Source organism: Scomber japonicus, chromosome 10, assembly GCF_027409825.1.
Source record: "Scomber japonicus isolate fScoJap1 chromosome 10, fScoJap1.pri, whole genome shotgun sequence".
Taxonomy (NCBI): domain Eukaryota; kingdom Metazoa; phylum Chordata; class Actinopteri; order Scombriformes; family Scombridae; genus Scomber; species Scomber japonicus.
This window is the reverse complement of record NC_070587.1, coordinates 27,642,374-27,663,691: the sequence shown is the minus strand read 5'-3', so window position 1 is coordinate 27,663,691 and position 21,318 is coordinate 27,642,374.

Sequence of the window (21,318 nt, the reverse complement as noted above, 5' to 3'; positions counted from 1 at the left end):
TGGCTCACACAGGACAAACTCTACATTTTAGCAGCAGTATTGATAAGGTTTTACTGTAAGAATAGAAAAGAAAAGAAAATTGGTGTGTTGTTTGTTACATGAAACACTGATATAGACCACAGTCACTATAGGCTAAACATCAACATATCAGTATTGTCAGTGTGACCTGGATGTGCCTCACCACAGTCTCACAGAGCTAGGCTCTACAGCAGCTACAGATCAGTAACTTCCTTGTTTGAGAGGGAATTTGTCAAATGTCAAATTTGATTGCTGCTCTGTCCTGACAGGAATAAATCTTGGAGGGAAATATTAAATTCTTAAAGAGAACTGTTTGTGAACACAGCACAGCACAGCACTTGGTGAAATAGTGATGAAATGTAATCCACAGATTTGTCTACACAAACTTTAAATTTTTTTCACGACACTCAGCAAAACTTTCCAACTAATGTATTTGAATTGAAGGTGTCTTTCGTATCTGGACCACTTTTTTCCATCAGCCGGGACTCAGAAACCATTACAAATCAATTAAAAATCCTGATGATTTATGGCAATGCTGTGTTACAGTCTAATTGGATTTAGAGAAAGATCATAATGTAGGTTAAAAGCACTAAAATGATAATCTTACTTACGTTACTTCCATAAAATTTAGGCAACTCTTGTCATCATGGCAATATAAGGACCGCAATAAAAAAAAATGTCCTGACTTGCAGTTGGAAACATGAGACGGTTGGCTAACAGTGGTCTCCTGCAGCATAGTCTGCTTTTTACCATCCACCCAACCCACCACCTCCAAACATGGAAATGTGTACCTTCCATAGTCGGTACGGTAGATGGGGCAGCTGTGGTTCAGAAGGTAGAGCATGTCATCCAACAATAGGAAGATTAGTGGTTTGATTCCCAACTCCTCCAGTCCACATGTCAATGTGTCCTTGGGAAAGATACTTAACCCCAAATTGCTCCCGATGGCTGCACCAATGGTGTATGAATGGTTAGTTCCCTCTTGATGAGCAGGTAGGCACCCTGTGTGATATAGTCCATTGACCATTTATGTCATAGATAGTGTCTGTCACTCAAACATGGTGTAGGCACAAAATATACTTCCTTGTTTAGAATACATTAGTTTAAAATTTATGCTGTGTCATGAAAAAAATGAAAAATGGTCACAGTGATCTATAGATTAAAGTTTTGACTATTTAACAAATTGTCTTGAGAATGGGTTGCTGTGACACAGAGCCTGGAGAGGAAGCTCACATTTATGTTATAGTCTAATTTCAAAGAATCAGAGGTAATGCACTTGGCCAGGTTGACTGATGTTTTTCGAGCTTTGGATGGATAGAACTGATCAAACAGACCAAATCAGGCCACGCTCTGGGTCTGGGTACATGGCTGTGTCTTCAGAGTTGACTGATTGAAGGATGTCCTGGTGGCAGTGACAAGCCAAGGTTATGATTACCATGTTGACCAAAGTTCTCATGACAGGAACAGCAACAGATGTCATCATCAGTGACGCACTGAGCGAGCAAAACAGGACGGCACATGTTTGACTGAGGTTGCTTAATGAAAACATTAAATGTCAATAGAGCAGAACTAATTTTGTTATTAGCTTTTCTTACAAAAGTCATGTGAACTTAGTGGATATGTAGCCGGTTGACAAGTTTTAAGTCTGGTCTGCATACCATGGAGTTAACGAGCGAGTGCTTATAAATGTTTCCCAATCTGTCAAAAGATCTGATGACCTTATTGAAATATAAAGTTCACCAGTGCAATGCAGGTGTGTTTTTTCTAGTTCTTTAATCCTATCCAAATCTATGGTCTAAAAACAAATGATGTGTGTTGTACAGATTTGGCTGTATAAATAAAAATGTACTTGACTTGTACCTGTAATTTACTATGTGAACATTTCTGCAGTTTGACATTCCATATCAAGGAGAAACAGCTTTAATACACGTAACCATTAACAAGTAGAACATACAGTCTGTTCTAGGCCACACACATGGAAATCCTACAGAGCTGTGACCCAGAATCCTTTTCCTGAAGGAACGTACAGTCCAGAAAGGGCAGCAAACACACAAATTGCATCCAGTACATCACGTTTGTCTTTGCTCACTGCGCATTACAACTTCAAATTTAATTAAAGGTCAACACCGGTTAAAAATAAAGTATATCCCTATAATTCTAAAACACGCTCAGTCATTTCTGGAAATATCAAACTTATTATGGGGTCATGTATTATGAAAGAGTAAACGTATCTGCTATACAAGGTTTCTGAAGAACCTAAAAAAGGGCTTTGTAAGCTATTTTAACTGCTGACTCAGACATGAAGAAATTATTATGTAACTTTTCTTTCAGTAAGTCTACTGAACTTTAAAGTGTTCGTGGCTTAGAATGAGGACTGTGGATTTTCTTCATTTCTTACATTTGAATCACATTAGAAGGAATTAGCCGAAAGGCCGAAAGTAGGAGATAGCTGTGACAGATGAGTGATGCATATCTCGCCTCTGCTCCAAGCTTGTTCATGCAGCTACTGAGATCTCAGGGTTGGCACATCACCACTATAATATTTGGCAAATAAATTGCGTGAAACAATGCTGAACGTTTGGAAACCAAACAATTTGATGTCCTTGAATTGGCTGTGACTAATACACATTTCATTCTCTCTCCTTTGATGTGATTGCTAACCTTCAGGGGATACATTGATTGGAATCTGATCTACAAGATGAGACATGATTATTTATTGCAATGCTTTGCTACAGTTTCACAGCCATCCACGAAATATTAGATTTTGATAAAATCAGACAGGTTAAGTTGGATTAAAATGATCGTGGGAAATCCACTCTCCCTTTTTAGGGAGAACACAACTCAACGTAGCTTATTTCAAACATTACGTTACAACAAATTAAACGCTGTTTGTCAGTCAGACAAACATTTATGTAGTATCTTTTAAAGACTAGTGGCTCCACTTCAGTTCAGACTGAAATATGTAAACAACTATCAAAAAGTTTGGCACAATATTTTCTACACACATTCAGGTTTCCTAGAAGATGAATCTTAGCATTTTATGTGACCCGCTGACTTCATCAGTTCAAAATGTCATCATTGATAGTCCCTCAGAGCTCCTGGGAGGTTGGTTTTGAAATAAATGCACTCCATTTAACAATCTGCAACCCTACTTAAGAAACATGAAATATCCTGACTTTTAGTCCCTACTATGGTTCAAGCTTCATAAACTACTAGAGCATAAACTCCCATGATGCAATCTTTTTGTTATACACTTCTTGCCTGGTGAGGAGTCCCCTCTTTCAAACTCCATGTCCACATTTTTTAATGTTTAATTCAGTTTCAAACTATTGAAGCCCAAGGTGATGACATCATTTTCTTAGACTTGACAAATCTCAGCTGAGCCCCAGAAGATGATTGTTTAGGATATTGTATTAACTAATGGTTGCGTTCTGGGCCAGGACTGTACTTGTGCTACAGACCACACAAATTGCTAAAATACGTCAAATTAACTTGTGATTGCATTTGCCATGTTGTTTTTTACACTGATTGTACATTTTATGGTTATTGGTAATAAGCAGTGCATAAGTGCATGAAATCAATGCTATAATATTCATAACCTATAAAACTATTGTGAGTGACAGAAATATAATGTTTATGTAAAGGCTGAACACAGCCCCGGGCTCCATGCCAAGACCACACACACACACACACACACATACACACACAGGCACACACACACACACACACACACACACACACACACACACATGCACGCACGCACACACACACACACACACACCCATACACACACACACACACACACACACACACATACGTATACACACACACACACACACACACACACACACACAAAGTGTGTGCCTCAGAACTTGTTTAGAAAGTATGAGTAGAAATGTAGAAATGTGTACAATGTTTTATAAATACATACTTATTTGACATCATACTGTCATGTGACTCCACCCAGCTCTTGTTTGTGTGTTTTGTTCATTCACCTTTTCCTTATACTGATTGTACTCGTTCCAAAATTCTGTCAGTTATGCTTATCCAAACTCTACACAGACAGTATCACTCTCAGAGCCATTAACTGACTTTCCTACTTACCGTGTGTAATCTGGTATTTGGCCTCCAGCCATTATCATAGCGACCTTGTCCTCCTGGTTAGTCAGGATTATGTAAAATCAGACAACAGTAAAACAGGTTGACTACAGCTGGAGCCTGGGAGCTTCTGTTTTCAAACACACTGATAGCTTCTGTCTGTTACTGAGAGAAATCACATCACACAACATTCATCATGAATGCTATTAAACACTTTTACTTTGCAGATGTTCATATTTATATCTGCTGTGACTGCTTTAAATGTTCATTTCACAGAAAATTGGATTTGATTTAATTGAATGAAATGAACAAACTGGATGTGAGGCAGGTTAGGAAAACAGTCATGGATTTGCTGGAGCCTGATGGCAATTACAGGTAATACATGGGTGAGAAAGACACATATTTGATGATAGATATATCATGTTTGTGGAAAGCAACTGGAATTTAGAATATCCCATCTTATTAAGTAGTGTTTATATTCTTAATGAAAGCCTCCTTGTGGAAGAGCAAAATAGGTTTGTAAGTCAACTTTACATATTCTACAATTATAATAAGTACAGTTAGTGACAACAAGTCAATGCATGTGTGTGTCATTGAATTATGTAAGGCTTTTAATACAATCAATACAGACTGTGTAGCATGTAGACTGAATGGAGATACAGTAAAAAGAACATAATGATTCTTTAGATTCTTTAGTCTCTTACAAGTAAATATATGAAATAAAAGAAAAGATTTGGATGGATCTTTAGCCTAATTTCTAAACAAATACAGATGTGCACATTTGCATCTGCAGGGACTGTGCAGCAGATTCTTTAGTACAGCTTTGTAACTTTTTTCTCATTCAGCATTTCTTTCAGCTGTCTTTTCAAAAAAGAAAACCCACCAACCAAAAGAAAAAAGTAAAACACTTGTTCCTGGAGTTCTCTCTCTGTTTTCAGCATCCATTGCAGCACTTTCTTTTTGAAGTTGAAATCTTTACAGATTCAGCAAAGTTGAAATAATTTCTCTTACAACCTGGTTTTGTCCATGTCCACAGTGTTCACAAACACTCTGGTTTAAAGTCAAATTTCAAACTCTTTAAGTCTCTGCTGTGTATGAATGCTGTCCAGTCCTGTCTGCCCTGCCTCTGTCTGACTAATCAGTGGACTTGCCTTTGTTGTTGAGCTGTGACTTTTAACCTGTGATGGTGTAAGGCTTGCGGGAAGTGGGGCACATTACATCATTTTTATATGGAGTGAACAGCACAACATACTGTGAGTCATTTTTTGATGAGTAATTTCAAATAACTTCTGATCAGAACCATCACTCACTTTTGGGGTGTTTGAAAAGTTACAACCTAAAATGACTTTTCTCTTTTCCATTTAAATTTGCTTTTACATTTATTAACTTGGCTATACTTATCAGTCAATGTATATAACACACAAACTGTAGTGCAAGGGCATATTTTAGCCTTAAAAGGAGAGGTTGAGTCCTTTCCGTCTTTCAAACCTGTGTTTCAATTCCTCAGATATAGAAGCAGTGGGTTTAGTCTCCTTTAATTCCTGCAAACAACAGTGAAATAAGACATTCATCCAGTGTTCTTATAGAAACACCATCTCTGCTGTTAACTAGAGCTGAATCATAGCATAGCAAAACTTTGAACTTCTTTTTCTTGGGTTCTGTCTCATCGGCTCACAGATCAGTGACCAGTAGAAAAGGAAGCTGCTCAGTTTATCAGTACGCTGAGCCAAAGCAAACAGGATGAAGACTCTCCCACCACTGTTTACACACAAGCTTGTCAGTGCTGATAGCCACAAAAATGGACACAAACTTCTGGTGAGTAAGTGTCTAGAAAGGGCCAGGTGTGCTCCGATATCTCTGCTTCACCACACCTGCCAAACCTCCTCAGCTGCTTATCAGGGATGACAGAGGAACGTCTGGAAGATAAAGATCTGAATCCAGTCTGATCTATTACAGAGACCAAACACTGGACCATCCTGCTCAATCTGATAACACAAGATTTTTATTTACTCTTTATATTAGAAAATCAAACTAATAACTAACACCAACAAAAATATGATCTGCCCTCTTGTCATTTGGAGAGGGCAGGTCATATTTTTGACCAGCAGTCTTCTTCTTCTGTGGCATGATCACAGACCTTCTCTTTACCCAGTACATGTTCATCCACCAGTCCTTCATTTCACTTCCGAGCCTTCTTAGCTTCGCAAGTTTTGCATGCACTCAACTCAATAGACTCCAAAAAAGCACCAGGCCCTGATGGCCTTATCTGCTAAAAACTGCTGCAACCGTCATAGTGGAACCCATCACACAAATATTGAACATGTCAATATGTTTTAATCAATCAATCTTTATTTGTATAGCGCCAAATCACAAGAGTTATCTCAAGGCACTTTACACATAGAGCAGGTTCTAAACCGAACTCTTCAGGTTTTAACTTTAAAGAGACCCAACATTCCCACATGAGCAACAGTGGCAAGAAAAAACTCCTTTTTAACAGGAAGAAACCTCAGGCAGAACCAGACTCAGAAGTGGGCGGCCATCTGCCTCGACCGGTTGGGGTTGAGAGGAGAGAAAAGAAGGATAGAGGAGGGAAGCACAATGAAAATCAACAATGAAGCTAGAAGGTCCGGGACTGGAATCTGTCATCCGGACGTCTACAGGCCCAGATTACCTGTGAGACGAGAAAGCACAGACAACTCTGGGGAAGAAGTTTAGGTTATTGAATGCAATTAATAGAACATGAATGTTAATGGATATAGATAGATGGATAGAGAGAGAGAGAGGGAGGAGGAGAGAGGAGCTCAGTGCATCATGGGAGTCCTCCAGCAGTCTAAGCCTATAGCAGCATAAGCTAAGAGCTCTAAGAGCCCTAACTATAAGCTTTATCAAAAAGGAAAGTTTTAAGCCTACTCTTAAATGTAGAGAGGGTGTCTGCCCCCCGGACCAAATCTGGAACATGGTTGCACAGGAGAGGAGCCTGATAGCTGAAGGCTCTGCCTCCCATTCTACTTTTAGAGATACTAAGAACCTAGATACTAGACCTGCATGCTGGGAGCGCAGTGTTCTAGTAGGTACATAAGGTACTATCAGCTCTTTAAGATATAATGGAGCCTGACCATTGAGAGCTTTGAAGGTGAGGAGGAGGATTTTGAATTCTATTCTGAATTTTACGGGAAGCCAATGCAGTGAAGCCAAGATGGGAGTAATATGATCTCTCTTTCTAGTTTTCGTCAGAAAACGAGCAGCTGCATTCTGGACCAGCTGGAGAGTCTTTAGAGACTTGTTAGGACAGCCTGATAATAATGAATTACAGTAGTCCAGCCTAGAAGTAACAAATGCATGGACTAGTTTTTCAGCATCATTGTGAGACAGGATATGTCTAATTCTTGCAATATTACGCAGATGAAAGAAGGCAGTCCTTGAAATGTGTTTTATGTGTGAAGTAAAGGACAGATCCTGATCAAATATAACTCCTAGGTTTCTTACAGTGGTGCTGGAGGCCAGAGTAATGCCATCCAGAGTAATTATGTCATTTGATAATGAATTTCTAAGGTGTTTAGGGCCAAGCACAATAACTTCAGTTTTTTCTGAGTTTAATAACAGGAAGTTACAGGTCATCCAGGCCTTTATGTCCTTAATACATGTTTGTAGTTAATTGGTTAATTTAATTTGGATTTATTGATAGATATAATTGAGTATCATCTGCATAACAATGAACATTTATTGCGTGTTTCCGGATAATGTTTACTAAAGCAAGCATATATAAAGAGAATAGTATTGGTCCAAGCACTGAGCCTTGAGGAACACCATGTCTAACTTTTGTTTGCATGGAGGATTTATCATTAAACATTTATAAACTGAAATCTATCAGATAGATATGATTTAAACCATTTTAATGCTGTTCCTTTAATACCAATTAAATGTTCAAGTCTCTGCAACAGGATTTGATGATCAATAGTGTCAAAGGCTTAATCAGGTTCCTACTATATGGAAGCAAGCTTTTGTCTCACCTTTTTTCAAAGCCGGCAACCGCTGTGATATGAACAACTACAGGCCTATTTCTATCCTCCCTGTCTCAATTGAAATCATACATGGACTCACACAACATTCGAAACGACATGCAATCTGGTTTTCCTTCTGGATACAGCACAGTTTCAGCCACTCTGAAAGTGACATTAAAGAGGCTTTTGACTACAAGCACACCTGTGTGTCTTTCTTTACTGACCTCTCCAAGGCTTTTGACAGCGTGGACCACTCATTTCTTATCAAAACTTGCTGTCTGTGGGTATAGGCAGAAAAGATTCACAGTGGTTCCACAGTTATCTGTCAAATCGTTCACAGGTTGTCAAAAATGTTAACGTCATGTCTGACCCCGCTCTTAACAAAGGGTGTTCCCCAAAGCTCAGCTTTGGGTCCTCTGCTTTTTAAGGTCTGAAGATGATACTGAATGAATTTAAAGTCTGTGGAATCAAATCTGTAGGAGGAGTTTGTTAAAGTATGAGGCGTGGAAATGGGAAAAATGGCAGCAAAATCACAACTTTGATTCAAAATATCTGACTTCCTGTTGGACTTGGGTTATGGCTCCAAGACACGTTTTTGTGTGTCTGGCCAAGACACATATGCATACCAAATGTCATTTGTCCACATCAATCTGGATGGCAGGGCTTCAACTTTGGGCCATGGCAACAGTGTTTGATTATGGGTCATGAGCTTCAGGAAGTAGCTTCAAGGTCTTACATTTTAGCTCAGTCAATTTCAGGTGTATCTGTTTGACCTACTTGGAGTAGTTAGACAAAGAATGATGCTTATTACTTCCTGTTGCCAGTGGGTGGCACTATGAGCCTGTACGTGTCTTCAAACCGGGGCTCTTATCAAGCATGTACAATCTGGAACAGATCTGAGAATGTGGAGTCAAGTTATAAGGCTTTGAAATTTCACGGCGACACATCAAAATGTGCCGCATTGCCACTCCCACCATGTATAACACAGCCAAAAGATTTTGATATATTTTCATCTCTAAGGTCTTTATATGATACAGACCGAATTTGAAGTTAGTGGGGTCAAATATCTAGGAGGAGTTTGTTAAAGTACGACGAAATGGCAAAAATAGTGCCAAAATAGCAACTTGGAATCAAAATAGCTGACTTCCTGTTGGACAGACAGTGTGGTCCCCCTGACTTTTGTTTTCATCTGGAAATGATACATTTGCATACCAATTTTTGTGCTCCTATGTCAATCTGGATGGAAGAAATTCACGTTTTATTGTGTCCTAGGGGGCGCCATAGAGCCATTTTGCCATACCCATTTCTGGGACCCATAAGATATCACATTATTAACCAGGTCTGACACGTGTGCAAAGTTTTCGTGCATGTTTAGGCAAAAAATGCATTTGTTTTGGAAAAATGCAGAGCTTTTCCTACAGATACAATAAGGCCTTCGCTCTGTGAAGTGCTCAGACCTTAATAATACAATTTATATAATACAATGATTTTTTTGGTTTCGTGCGATACTGAACAACTTTCATGGGAATGTGCGGGGCCCCTCCTCTGATACTATATTGAGTTCTCTTTATACATCCATGACTCAGAGGCCCCAGGCTCCTGTGTGGTAGCGTTGGTGGGTGCAGTTTTTTGTTGAGCCACTGTTAAATTGAGCCTAAACCTGAGCCTACACCTGTTACACAATGACTTGTCTTTCCTGGGAACTGTTGAGTTGAATACCTCCAGCTTTCTTTTTTCCTCCTCAGTGATTGCTGGGCCTGAGCTAGCCAACGCTGCCAAACTGAGGTAAATACTAAATAACTCTCAACCAGCTAGCCTTTTGTTCCTTTGCCTTCATTGTTATATTCTCTTTCCCACACCTACCCCGCCCCCCCCCCCTCCCCACACACACACACACACACACACACTGTATGTTAGTGAGTTAACATATACACACTGTAAAGAGCCATCTATCTGTAATATCTGTAAAGCCCCACAGAATATGCCAATATAATAATAATACCATAACATGCAATTGAGGAGTAGCTTGTGTCATGCTAAATGAGTGTAAATAAGTTCAAATGAGTTATATTTCATGTGTTAGCCTTGAAGCCATAATAATAATAATATACATTTAATATAGTTGTGTGCCCTTGAACACCATTCATTTTACCTTTACCTCAAAATGACCTTGATCCTGATTCCAGTCTCTGTAACATTAGCTAAGTCCCCATGATAACCGTGGCAACTGACTCTGTTAAACTAACCTGTTCGCTGGAAGTTAGGAGTATTTTGAAAATACTTATTTCTAAATTATATTAGTAGTATGTGCTTATATGTGTGTGAGTATGCACAAGTTGTTATGTTTCATGAGTGTGTTTCATGAGTGTGTGTGTGTATGTGTGTGTGTGTGTGTGTGTGTGTGTATGAATGTGTGGAAGCAAGTGTGCTTTTAAAAAATGTTGTCCTTATTGCTGAGACTATTATGGGGGATGTTATATTTTGTGTTTGTTTCATTTTTTAAATCAATAAACAGCAAAAAAAACAAAAAAAACTGGCAGGTTTTTTAGCTCTTATAGAGCCACACACACTATTTCATGTCTTCATTCATTCAGTCTGGTTTACTGGAGGTTCACTGTGTGTCAGAATCGAAATCCTGATTTAATATTAGTTTGTTACTCAGACTTTCTAAAGTTACTGCTGCTTCAGTCATTTCATTTCTTGGAGCAGTTTTATCTTTCACATTCAGATTTGACATAAAGTGAATTCACTGTCATTTCAGAATAAACCTCTGCATGTCCACATGTTACAACTCTGTGAGTCACAAGACAGCCGTCACTTTTAAGCAGCTCCTGCAGTATAATGTCAAGTGCACATAATATGTAATCTCAGTTTTAATCTAAAATATCTGATATGAAACTTTAGACAGAATAACTGACTGTAAAATATTTAAAATACAATGTAGCTACAGCCTGATATAAGTCAGATTCCACTTCCACAAATCATCATTATGGAAATGTGATGATGAATTAATGGACAACACTGAATACAATTTTATTGTGTTAACTTATTAACACTCTCCCTGTTCCGACTCTATCTACCACCACTGCACCAACAGTGTATGAATGTGTGTGAATGGTTAGTTTCCTCCTGATGAGCAGGTTGGTACTCTGTGTGGTAGCTCCTGCCATCAGTGTATGAATGTGTGTGAATGAGTGAATGTAACATGTAGTGTAAAAGAGCTTTGAGTGGTCAGAAATACTAGAAAAGTGTTATATAAGTACAGTCTATTTATCATTTACAACATATATACATTTATTAGATATTATCATTTATAACAATAAATGAGTTATCAATTGCATCTCATGATTATTATCAGAAGATGAACATCTCTTGACAATAGAATATCTGCATGTCATGACAGCAAACTCCAAAGCTAGTAAAGAGACATTAAGTTTTCATGTTTCCATATTCTGCTAAATGAAAACAAAGACACTGTGACTGTACAGCTGTACAACTGTACAGTAAATCAATATAGAACATATCAAAATAGAACTCATATGCAGCTGTCTTCCTTCTGATAGTATCTGTAATGATTGATATAGTCATAGAAATAGATCTAAAGTACTGTTACTGACTAGTGTCAGTCTGTGAAGGGAGTAAACTGGCTTTAGATGAACCTATCTGAATATTGTAAAGACAGCTTTTCCATTTAGTAGCATTGCACTATTGACTTCCTTTAAACAAGACACATTTTTTGTATAGTAGCTTTTAACAATAAGGCAATTCAAAGTCCATTACATGAAAGCTAATAATTAATAAATACATAACAATAAAAACCTTTATAAAGCACATTACATACAAATATGCCAGACAATGTCCTTCACAAAACATGAACAAATAATAAAAGGCAGATGTTAGACATGAGAACATTAAACAGAAAGGAAAGTTTTGTTTTAAAAATGTGTTAGTGAAGATTTCTAACTCTCCAAAGAGAGCATTCCAGAGGGAGCATGAACTAAATGTATAGCTGACAGTAGTAGTCCTAGACCAAGGAACAGTTGTTGTGAGACAGTCAGCTGGATGCAGACATCTGTCACTGATGTAATCTGGAGCAAGGCCATGAAGTCATTTGAAAATGAGGAGAAGCAGTATAAAATCAGCATTTTGCTGAGGATTCCAGCTGCAGCCTTTTCAAGCAGTTGTAGATGTTAGATCAGGTTCTGATGGAGGCTGTGACACACAATCACAGTACTCCAGGCCTCTGTTAACTAAAGTAAGGATGAGTTTTTCAGAGCAATGTTGTGGCAATTCAAACAAGATATCGATACAAGTTTTTCTCCTTTGATATTTCTTTTATTGATATTTTGACCTGAAAAACATATCTGTTTGTTTATCCTGCATAAAAACTGAATTAGAATCACAGGAGAAATCTGTTTCAGCCAGTACATACAGAGCATCAGGAAAGTATTCACACTCCTTCACTTTCCCCACATTTTCTTATGTGACAGCCTTATTCCAAAATGCATTAAATTCCTTTTTTCCTCATCAATCTATATATAATATCCCATAATGACAAAGTGAAAAAGTGTAATAATAAGTGTAATAAAAAACTGAAATATCACATGTACATAAATATTCACATAGTCACCTAGACCTAGTCATAAAGTGTTTTGGTTGAAGGAAGCATGTACATGGAGTCATTATTATCAACTCAAAGAACATATCCAAATCCTCTCTCAGTCATAGTGTTGAAACAGACACTGTGACAGACACGTAGCACACAGCTACATCTGCCCCACCCACACACACACACACACACACACACACACACACACACACACACACACACACACACACCCACACACACACACACACTCCCTATAGATGTGACGCTGAGATGAACTGGATGAAGGCCTTGACATAGATTTCAACTTTTTCTTTTTTTTTAAAACTCTCTTTATTGGAAGCAATTTCACAGGCAACAATATAAATACAGTGTAAAGCCGATAAGAGAACTTCCATTTCTTTCCATCTTTTCATCCCTCCCACTATCCCATCCCACCCACAGGAGAGGATTTCAACTTTTTCTACACAACATTTTGTCCACTTTATTTACATGTATGAGGTACAAATGATTAGAAACATCTGTCGTTATAATGTAATCCAATACATCAACATCACAAATAACAGGGTCAAACATTTCAAAATAACAAATAATAATTTAGTATTATTCATTTTCAAAGTTTCAAAAACAGTAAGAAAAGTAACCTTAACTAATGTGTTCAGTACTTTTCAAATGGTGTTGTATTATGTAGAAATATGTGAGTATATTTCTGATAACCTCACTAACCTTCACTTCCATGTTTGACTGTGTCTCTGTTTAACCTGGACCTCTCCCTCACCTGTTCTGACTCACGTATACCTCTTGAGTCTGGATCATGAGTTTTATTGTTATGTAACAGCTGGCCTTCAGCACTGTGGCTCTTGTACGTATGTGCACTCTAACTTGTTTGTAGAACTCGGTGCTTGATATCCTACGCAAGTCTGATTAACTGTCACACACTGGAATTTTTGTTGTTTGTTTTCTAGAGCTCAAACAAAAAACCTCTGGCTTCAGAGAAGGAGTGTGTGTGTGTGAGAGAGATATTTTTCCCCTTTACCTCATTCACACAAGACATGTCTGTAAATGATAACATGCCTCACATGTTGACATGTTGGTTAAACATATACTCCCTGACTGTTACAGAAACCCAGGAATCATTGGGAAAACTGGAAAAAGGCTTTTTAAGTAGGTCAGTGAAAACATTTTAAATGTAAAATGAAATAGAAGGGAGAGGATCTATGCTCAATATGTGCATGAATACAGACACTAAATGGCAAGAAAAACACAGAAAGGGCTGGGATCAGCAGCTCCTCTGCAATCCATGTCAAGCTTGGCTCTCTTCCTCTGGCACACTTGTGAGATTTATGATGACATGTCTAGAAATAGAGAAAAGGCAGGAAGAGACAATATATCACAAGAACAATTGAGTTCTTGTGATATATTCAACTGAAGTCATTCCACTCAAGCTGAGGTAGTGATCTTGATCTCTCTTTCAAACAAAGCAACGTTGAAATTCATCCAGTGTCTCCCAACAGACTTAATTAGCCCTTCTTATGATATTGGTTTAAATATATTTTGCATGATCTCAATGTCTCTGTGTGTCTGTGTGTCACTGTAAAGACATACTGTAGAGATTATAGGAATTGGCAACTCTAAATTAGGTGCAAGTGTGATCGTGTCTGTAGAATCTTGGTTTTTCACTTGATACCACCCCCATCACCAATAATCAAAGGTCAACTTAGTAGATAACATGTGAGCCAGCTCAGAATGAAGTTCATTGAATGTGGTTGAAAACTCTAAAAAGCAAGTGAGTGAAGCCTTTGAGCTGAGATCATCTCAGGACACTGTTACCTCAGTAAAGAATGAAGCTCCTCAACTAACATATCTTGAAGAAGTACAACAGGCCCGAAATGTGTTCTCCAAATTTAGACAAAAGAAGGCTGTGTTTAGAAGAGCCTTTGAAATGCAGCAAGAGTTCAGTCACACAGGAAATGTACAACATTCTCCAAAACCTGGACAGCACAGGTAGATGGAGGAAACAGATGAATATAAAGGAACTGAAGCTGAAGTAACCAAACTGCTTTGAACTGAACTAAGTTAACTGAGCTGTGCTGAAATGAGTCAAGACACCGTCCACTGTAAAAATCACGACCAGTACAATCTACCATTTAAGCATAGAATCCTTATTTGGTTTGCTGCTACTTCTTCCAATGTCAACCCTTTCAGACTAAAAGAATGAGATGCAAAGTATGGAATAAAGAGAAAGAGGTGATTTGGGTGAAGTGAAGCACAGAAATGAAATGAGCAGCTTTCAAAACGTCTGGCGCCAAACTTGGAGCGCACCGCTGTCTAAAGAAAGTTTGTATGTAGAGGGTGGCGTACTGTTATGAGTCAGCAGACACACCCACATCACGAGTCAGGCGAGGTGACAACTACAACATCCTATGGGTGGTTCCACTGCAATTCCACATACCAGCACAGGCCAGCGTATCAGAAAGAATGTAACAGTACTTTCATGTGGTGTAACAGTAACAGCAGTTGTCATACCTCCCTCAGATAACAGAGAGCAAAGGACAGGTCAGTAAGGGCACACCAGCAGATAGAGGGATCACTGTGAGGATAATAACAATCCTGACCCCAACCAATAGAGAGGCTTCCTTAACCTCAAAAACACCTACTGTAATAGGACACAAGTGATATGTCTGTGCCAAGCTTCACTTTTAAATAGCTAATCATTTAACAGTGAAATGAATCTGCACTGCATTAAATGCTAAAGCCTCCACTGATGAAAGGGACATTATGAAAAGTTGAAGTTTAAGTAACAAGCGCTAATTCAGAGGATCCTCCCGAAATGTCTTAAACATGAGGAAATGATTAAAGCAGGGTTTCTAAAGGTTCCAGTATGCTTCAAATGCATGTTCGAGGAGCGCTGCATGTGTGGGGAATCAGTGAGTGGGGAAGTGTGTGGAGGTGAGAAGCTACGTGACTTTCAGTGACTCTATCAAACATTAAGAAATGTTTCAAAATATGAAGCTGAAGCAGTGTTACACTGCCCCCTCTGGTTGAAAGCTGCAGGTCTGTGTCACGACCCAGCTGTGGTCAGAAGTGATGTCATAGGTAATGACACACCTTAAATGTAAATGCTTTTTTTTTTTTTTTTTTTACAGCATCCAAATAGCTTTTAAACCTTTTTATATTTAACCTTTCAATAATTTGGTGTTTTAAAACACTCTGTCATTCCTTTGCTATTTTTCCCAGACAATACAAATAAAAAAAAGTGACAGAAGTGGTGACAGCACAACCTCCCACTGCCCAAACATAGTGAGTAATCAGTTATTGACTGAGGCTGTTATGTGTGCTGTTGTGTATTTGTAGTTGAGATGACTGGAAAATGCCTGGCAGCCAACATGCACTCTTCTGAGGTCAATGACCTAGAGTTACAAGACAGATCGGAGTGTAACTTCAGGTTCAGCGGGCCGCATTGAATAGTCATTTTTTTGCAGTTCTCAGTGTGTAATTATCAGCCGAGGTTTAAGGCGTCATCATGAGACGGGACGGTGGCTGCAGACTGACAGCTCTAAGCTGCTGAGGTGGCTGCTGGCGGGTGGAGTGTCGTGCCATTCAACTTTCTCTTTCAAACCACAGCCGCAGTGGCTCAGCTGTGCCATGAATGGACTTGCCAGGCTATGATGTGGCAAGACAAATGATTGGCTTATAGGGAGCGCTTTTTACAGCTACTGCGGGTGTGGGTTTTTTTGCAGATCTAGAGTCCAGAACAAATATGTCTTACACAGGGAGCTGAGTCATTATTGGCACAGCTGTTTATTAGCTATTTGCGTAAACATTTATACTCCATTTTAGTGCTGTAATAGCTTCTGGATGCTTTAATAGGTCTTTATATCATCTGATCTCCAGGTTTTAGCTTCATTGTTAGCACTCTAAAGTGTTTTTGTATTTTTGTCTGAATATAATTAATGTCATTCCAGCCCTGTAGCAAAGCTGAATTACTGGAAATAAATGTCAAGACTCCCCACCTCTCATCCACCTCCACCCATTTATGGGAATACAATTATTTTTAAAAAATCATACCATGACTCCAAAACTCATCTATTGTCTAGCTCCGGAATACTTATAATGGCTCCTGTTTTACTACAGTATGTTCTTTTGTTTACACTCTAATTTCATTTTCACTTATCTTCCCCACTCCATTGCTGGACTGGCATTTTTCCAGCATCGTCCTTTTCTTTTTTCAGTGAGTTCTATTCAGTGGAAATCCCCTTGGATAGAAGCTTGACTGCAGTGTTTACTGAGGAGAAGAATGTTCTAACAGGTTATATCTTGCATTCCCAGTAGTTTTTTTCTTCTTCTCACAGTCATTTAAAGCATCGGAGCCAAAAGAGAGCTCAGATCTTTTTTGCAGTTAACTATGACTAACACACAGTGCCAGTCCTGGCCTCCCTGGGGCCCTAAGCAAAATGCCATGTAAACCATATATTTCATTTGCCACACAATCACACCTGATGTCTACCACAACTATTTACATTTTCCCTCTCTTCACCAATCATTTTTCAATTCTTTCTTTTTCTTTTTATACTATTACAGCAAATTTGGCGAAATTGTTCAGTCTCCAACATCAATGGGACAATGGGATCTGTGGATGAATAAATGGCAACTCAGCCTACTTGGACAGGGATTGAGGGTTTTCTTTTCCTTTTTTTCATGGCCTGAGGGATAGCTGCGCTTGCCTACTGTTATCAGTAAACATGAGCACGCTTTGTAACTCAGGTGCAGTCTTGGCAGTGGGCGGGGCCTTTTCAGACGGACGGGGCCCTACACAGCCTGCGTAGTCTGCGTATAGACAGGACCGGCTGTGCTTCAATTATTTACATTTCAATCATGAATCTATTCTTTGATCCTGTTGATAAAATCACTGAAGCAGCGGTGGATTGATGTGCACCACAAGCAGACGTGGTTCTGAGTTGTCTATTTTTAGCGCAATGTCTTAGACCAAATTTCAACCAAAAATACAACAGCTGTGTTCACCATGCATAATTTGTATGAACCTCCCACCTGTCTGTTCCTCTCCTCCCACCTGTGTACTGTGAGCCCCAACGCTGGTCACCAAAGTACCACACAGACACACAAAGCCAGTTGGTCAGGAAAATACCTGAGTACTGCTTGTATTGGTCATTGCACCTCCATGAATATTTGTGTGGTGTAATGAACATTACAGCCAGTATGGGTCATGAGCCACACCTGTTACTGGGTAGCTAGTATACAACTCAGATGTGTTTAATTATGGTTATCTACCATGTATTGTGCTGAGGTGACTTAAAATACAAAAATCTGTGAGATACTGACTGTAACTCAGTGGCAAAATAATCAGTGCTCATTCAGTAACAGCATCCTATTTAACCTGTTCTTTTAGTCCATGTTAAGTTGTGCATAATTTGGTTTAGACATATTAAGATATTAAGATGACCCTACTTTACTACTGAGCATGGTCATGTTATTCTATTTGGAAATACATCCATCCTTGCTGCTGCTTTTTCATGTCCAGTTCATGGTGGCAGCAGGGTTGCCAGACTTTGTAGATTCCCACGGGAAATTTTAATAAATCTTAAATAGTGGCTTCAGGGGACTTTTAACAGACTTATAATGGCAACATTTAGACTTAAAATATAATACATTGAAGTTACTGTATAATCAATTAAAGGCTTATGCCTAATTGAGGTCAATAGGCCTAGTAGGTGGCTCACTGGAATTGAAAGCACTCGTAGTACTATTTCAGGTACCTTTGTTGAATTTGTTGTCCACTAGGTGGCTATGTCCGATAAATTAAATGCATTTTAGCTAATGTAGTAAACAATAGCTCTTATATACAGTCTAAAACACCTTCATGGTTACTCTTCAACATCCCTGTTCAGTTTCATTTTGTCTTCATTCACTAAATGAGTATGATGACTATTGTTACTGCTGTTTTGTCATGTTAACATTAAATAGAGGGATGAGAGGCTGTATCTTGGAAATCACCTGACTATAAAAACTACAAATATTATAGCCTGTTGACTGCCATAGCGTTAGCGTTAGTCTACGCGAGGGCAACCAGACTAGGCTTTAAAATTAGCTTTATATTACCACCAACCTGAAACAGCGTTTGGCAGATCACTGGATGATGCTGCAGCAGCGGTTGGTAACACAACATGGCTGGATGGCGTTATCTTGAAAAACTTTCTTATGTCTATTCTGACTGATGAGCACTCAATGACTGAGAAAGATCACACAGTGACTTAGGCTACAGCAGACTGACGATAGGTGGCGCCGCTAGGCTCCATAGAAACATTTGTATTCAATCAGGCTAACTGTTCAGTTGGCAGTACAGTTTTGTTCAGTGTAATTTCTTTTTTTTTTGTTAAAGATTTTTTCTGGCAGAGGCGCCTTTATTTGACAACAGAGACACAGGAAATTACTGGAGAGAAGGGTGTGACATGCAGAAAGGTCCACCGTCCGGGACTTGAACCGGGTCCGCTGTGTATATGGCATGCGCTTTTAACCAGTCGAACACCTGCACACCCAGCGTGGCAAATTTCATTCATTCTTTTGGTTTTCTGTATAATAGGGGTATGATTGATGGATAGCGTATTCCCCTGTAATAGGCTATATGTTCCTCAGCCATTAATCGGTCCGATGATCATTTAAGAAAAATAAATAAATAAATAATAATAATAAATAAATACATAAATAAAGCTTAAAAAAGATCAAACAAGATCCGAAAAGCCCCAAAAGTCCACCGCCCATGCCGCGTTTGGGTGGCAGCACACTAAGCAAGGCAGCCCATACATCTTTCTCCCTAGCCACATACTCAAGCTCCTCCACAGGGGTATAGTGCCATGTTCAGACCAGTACAGAGGCATCCCAGGTGGTAACCTGATCAAGTATCCAAACCACTAAACTGGCTACTTTCAACACAGCTTTTGGGGTTATGAAGGGAACTCTCTCCAGATATTTGAGCTAAGGGTAAGCCCTGCATTTCTGCCTCTTGTGTCTTGTACCTAATCATTTCTATCATATCGTTTCCATCACTATAATAAATTCTATCCATGAAACAAATCAAATACAAAACCTGGAAGTGAAACACTTGAATTTGTAATTTTTCTCCACTTCACTATGAAGCTGCAGTGATGTTGAGAGGGTTATCAGATCAATGTGATTGCCAGCAGCCAATCAATAACTGATATCCAATGAGGGGGCATGTCAGAAGGTAAAAGACATCATGAAGGTTATTGTGTGTGCTCGCTCATGGCTCCTCACAGAGAACTGGAACGTGGGAATATCAAATAAGAGACTGATCTGGTTATGTGACCTTTCACACTAGCCACATGACTATTCTAATCACATGATTACATAACTAATAGATTTTTATGAAGACAAAGGCAAGGACAACATTTTTTGAGCTATCAGAAATAAAAAACATGCTGTACAATTGGGCTGCAGATCCATGGCCCCCCTCATGCTGTAGAATAACCATTGTTCAGGTACATGTGATGTGTGAGGAGTTTGAACAGAAAAACTGTGATTTTACAACCAGGAGACAGTGATCTTTGAGAGCATTAAAAGTCTGTGTAAAGTAAGAATAAATATGAGTTTGACATACCACTGAGTTTGATAAAATCACCAAATATATGAAATTAGGCTTTAAAGTTGTGTAAAATTCAGCCTCTTTCTCTGCTACCAAACGCTGTGGGCGTGCCCTCCGAGTCCGCTGAAACCCCGCCCCCTACCAAGTGTCAACTGTCAATCAAAGTCACCACCTCTACCAGAAACATGGACGCTACTTCTGACAGCTTTCTGCTGCTAACTCTGCTGCTAGCTCGGCGACTAACTCAGCTAACTGGCTAACTGTAGACTGTAGTAGTAGTAGTGTGTGCTGAATGTATTTATACCTCTACAGCAGCAGGGGCGGGTTTATGCTAATCAGAACCGCCCACTAAATCCTGAACACAGAAATGTTGAAACACAGTTTGTGAAGCCTAGCTCCACAATTCAAATCTAAATGGTTGAAATGCTTTTTACACCTTTTTTAGAAATACATTTATGACCTATTTAATGTGTTTAGAAGAAAATGTCTGAATTCACTGTACACAGTCTTTAAAGGTGGTAATGGGAGACATAGAGCTGCTTTTTTTTAATAACCCATAATATAAACATTTCTTTTAACCCTTAGATGCATAAGTGGGGTCAAAAATGACCCCGAGGGTTGTTATTCTTCAAAATCTCTGAAATTGAAAGTTTTTACACTTCCATATTCCAGGTATTCCTCATAAAACATGTTTGTGACTTGAGGCCATTTGAATTTTTTAAAATGTTTTTATACATTTAAAGAAATTGCAGTTTTTGTGTCACTACCCCACTTTTCCATAAGTGGGGTCAAAAATGACCCCAAGCATTTCCTATAGAATCATCATATATATATCAATCATATTGGTCAACAAAGTAGACATTAGTTAGCTAACTACAAAATAATGTTAGTAGTAATGTTTGTACTCTGTTAGCTAGCTTACTACTGCTAGCTCTGTTAGCTAGTTTACTAAGCTAGTGTAATGTTAGCTGGCTTCA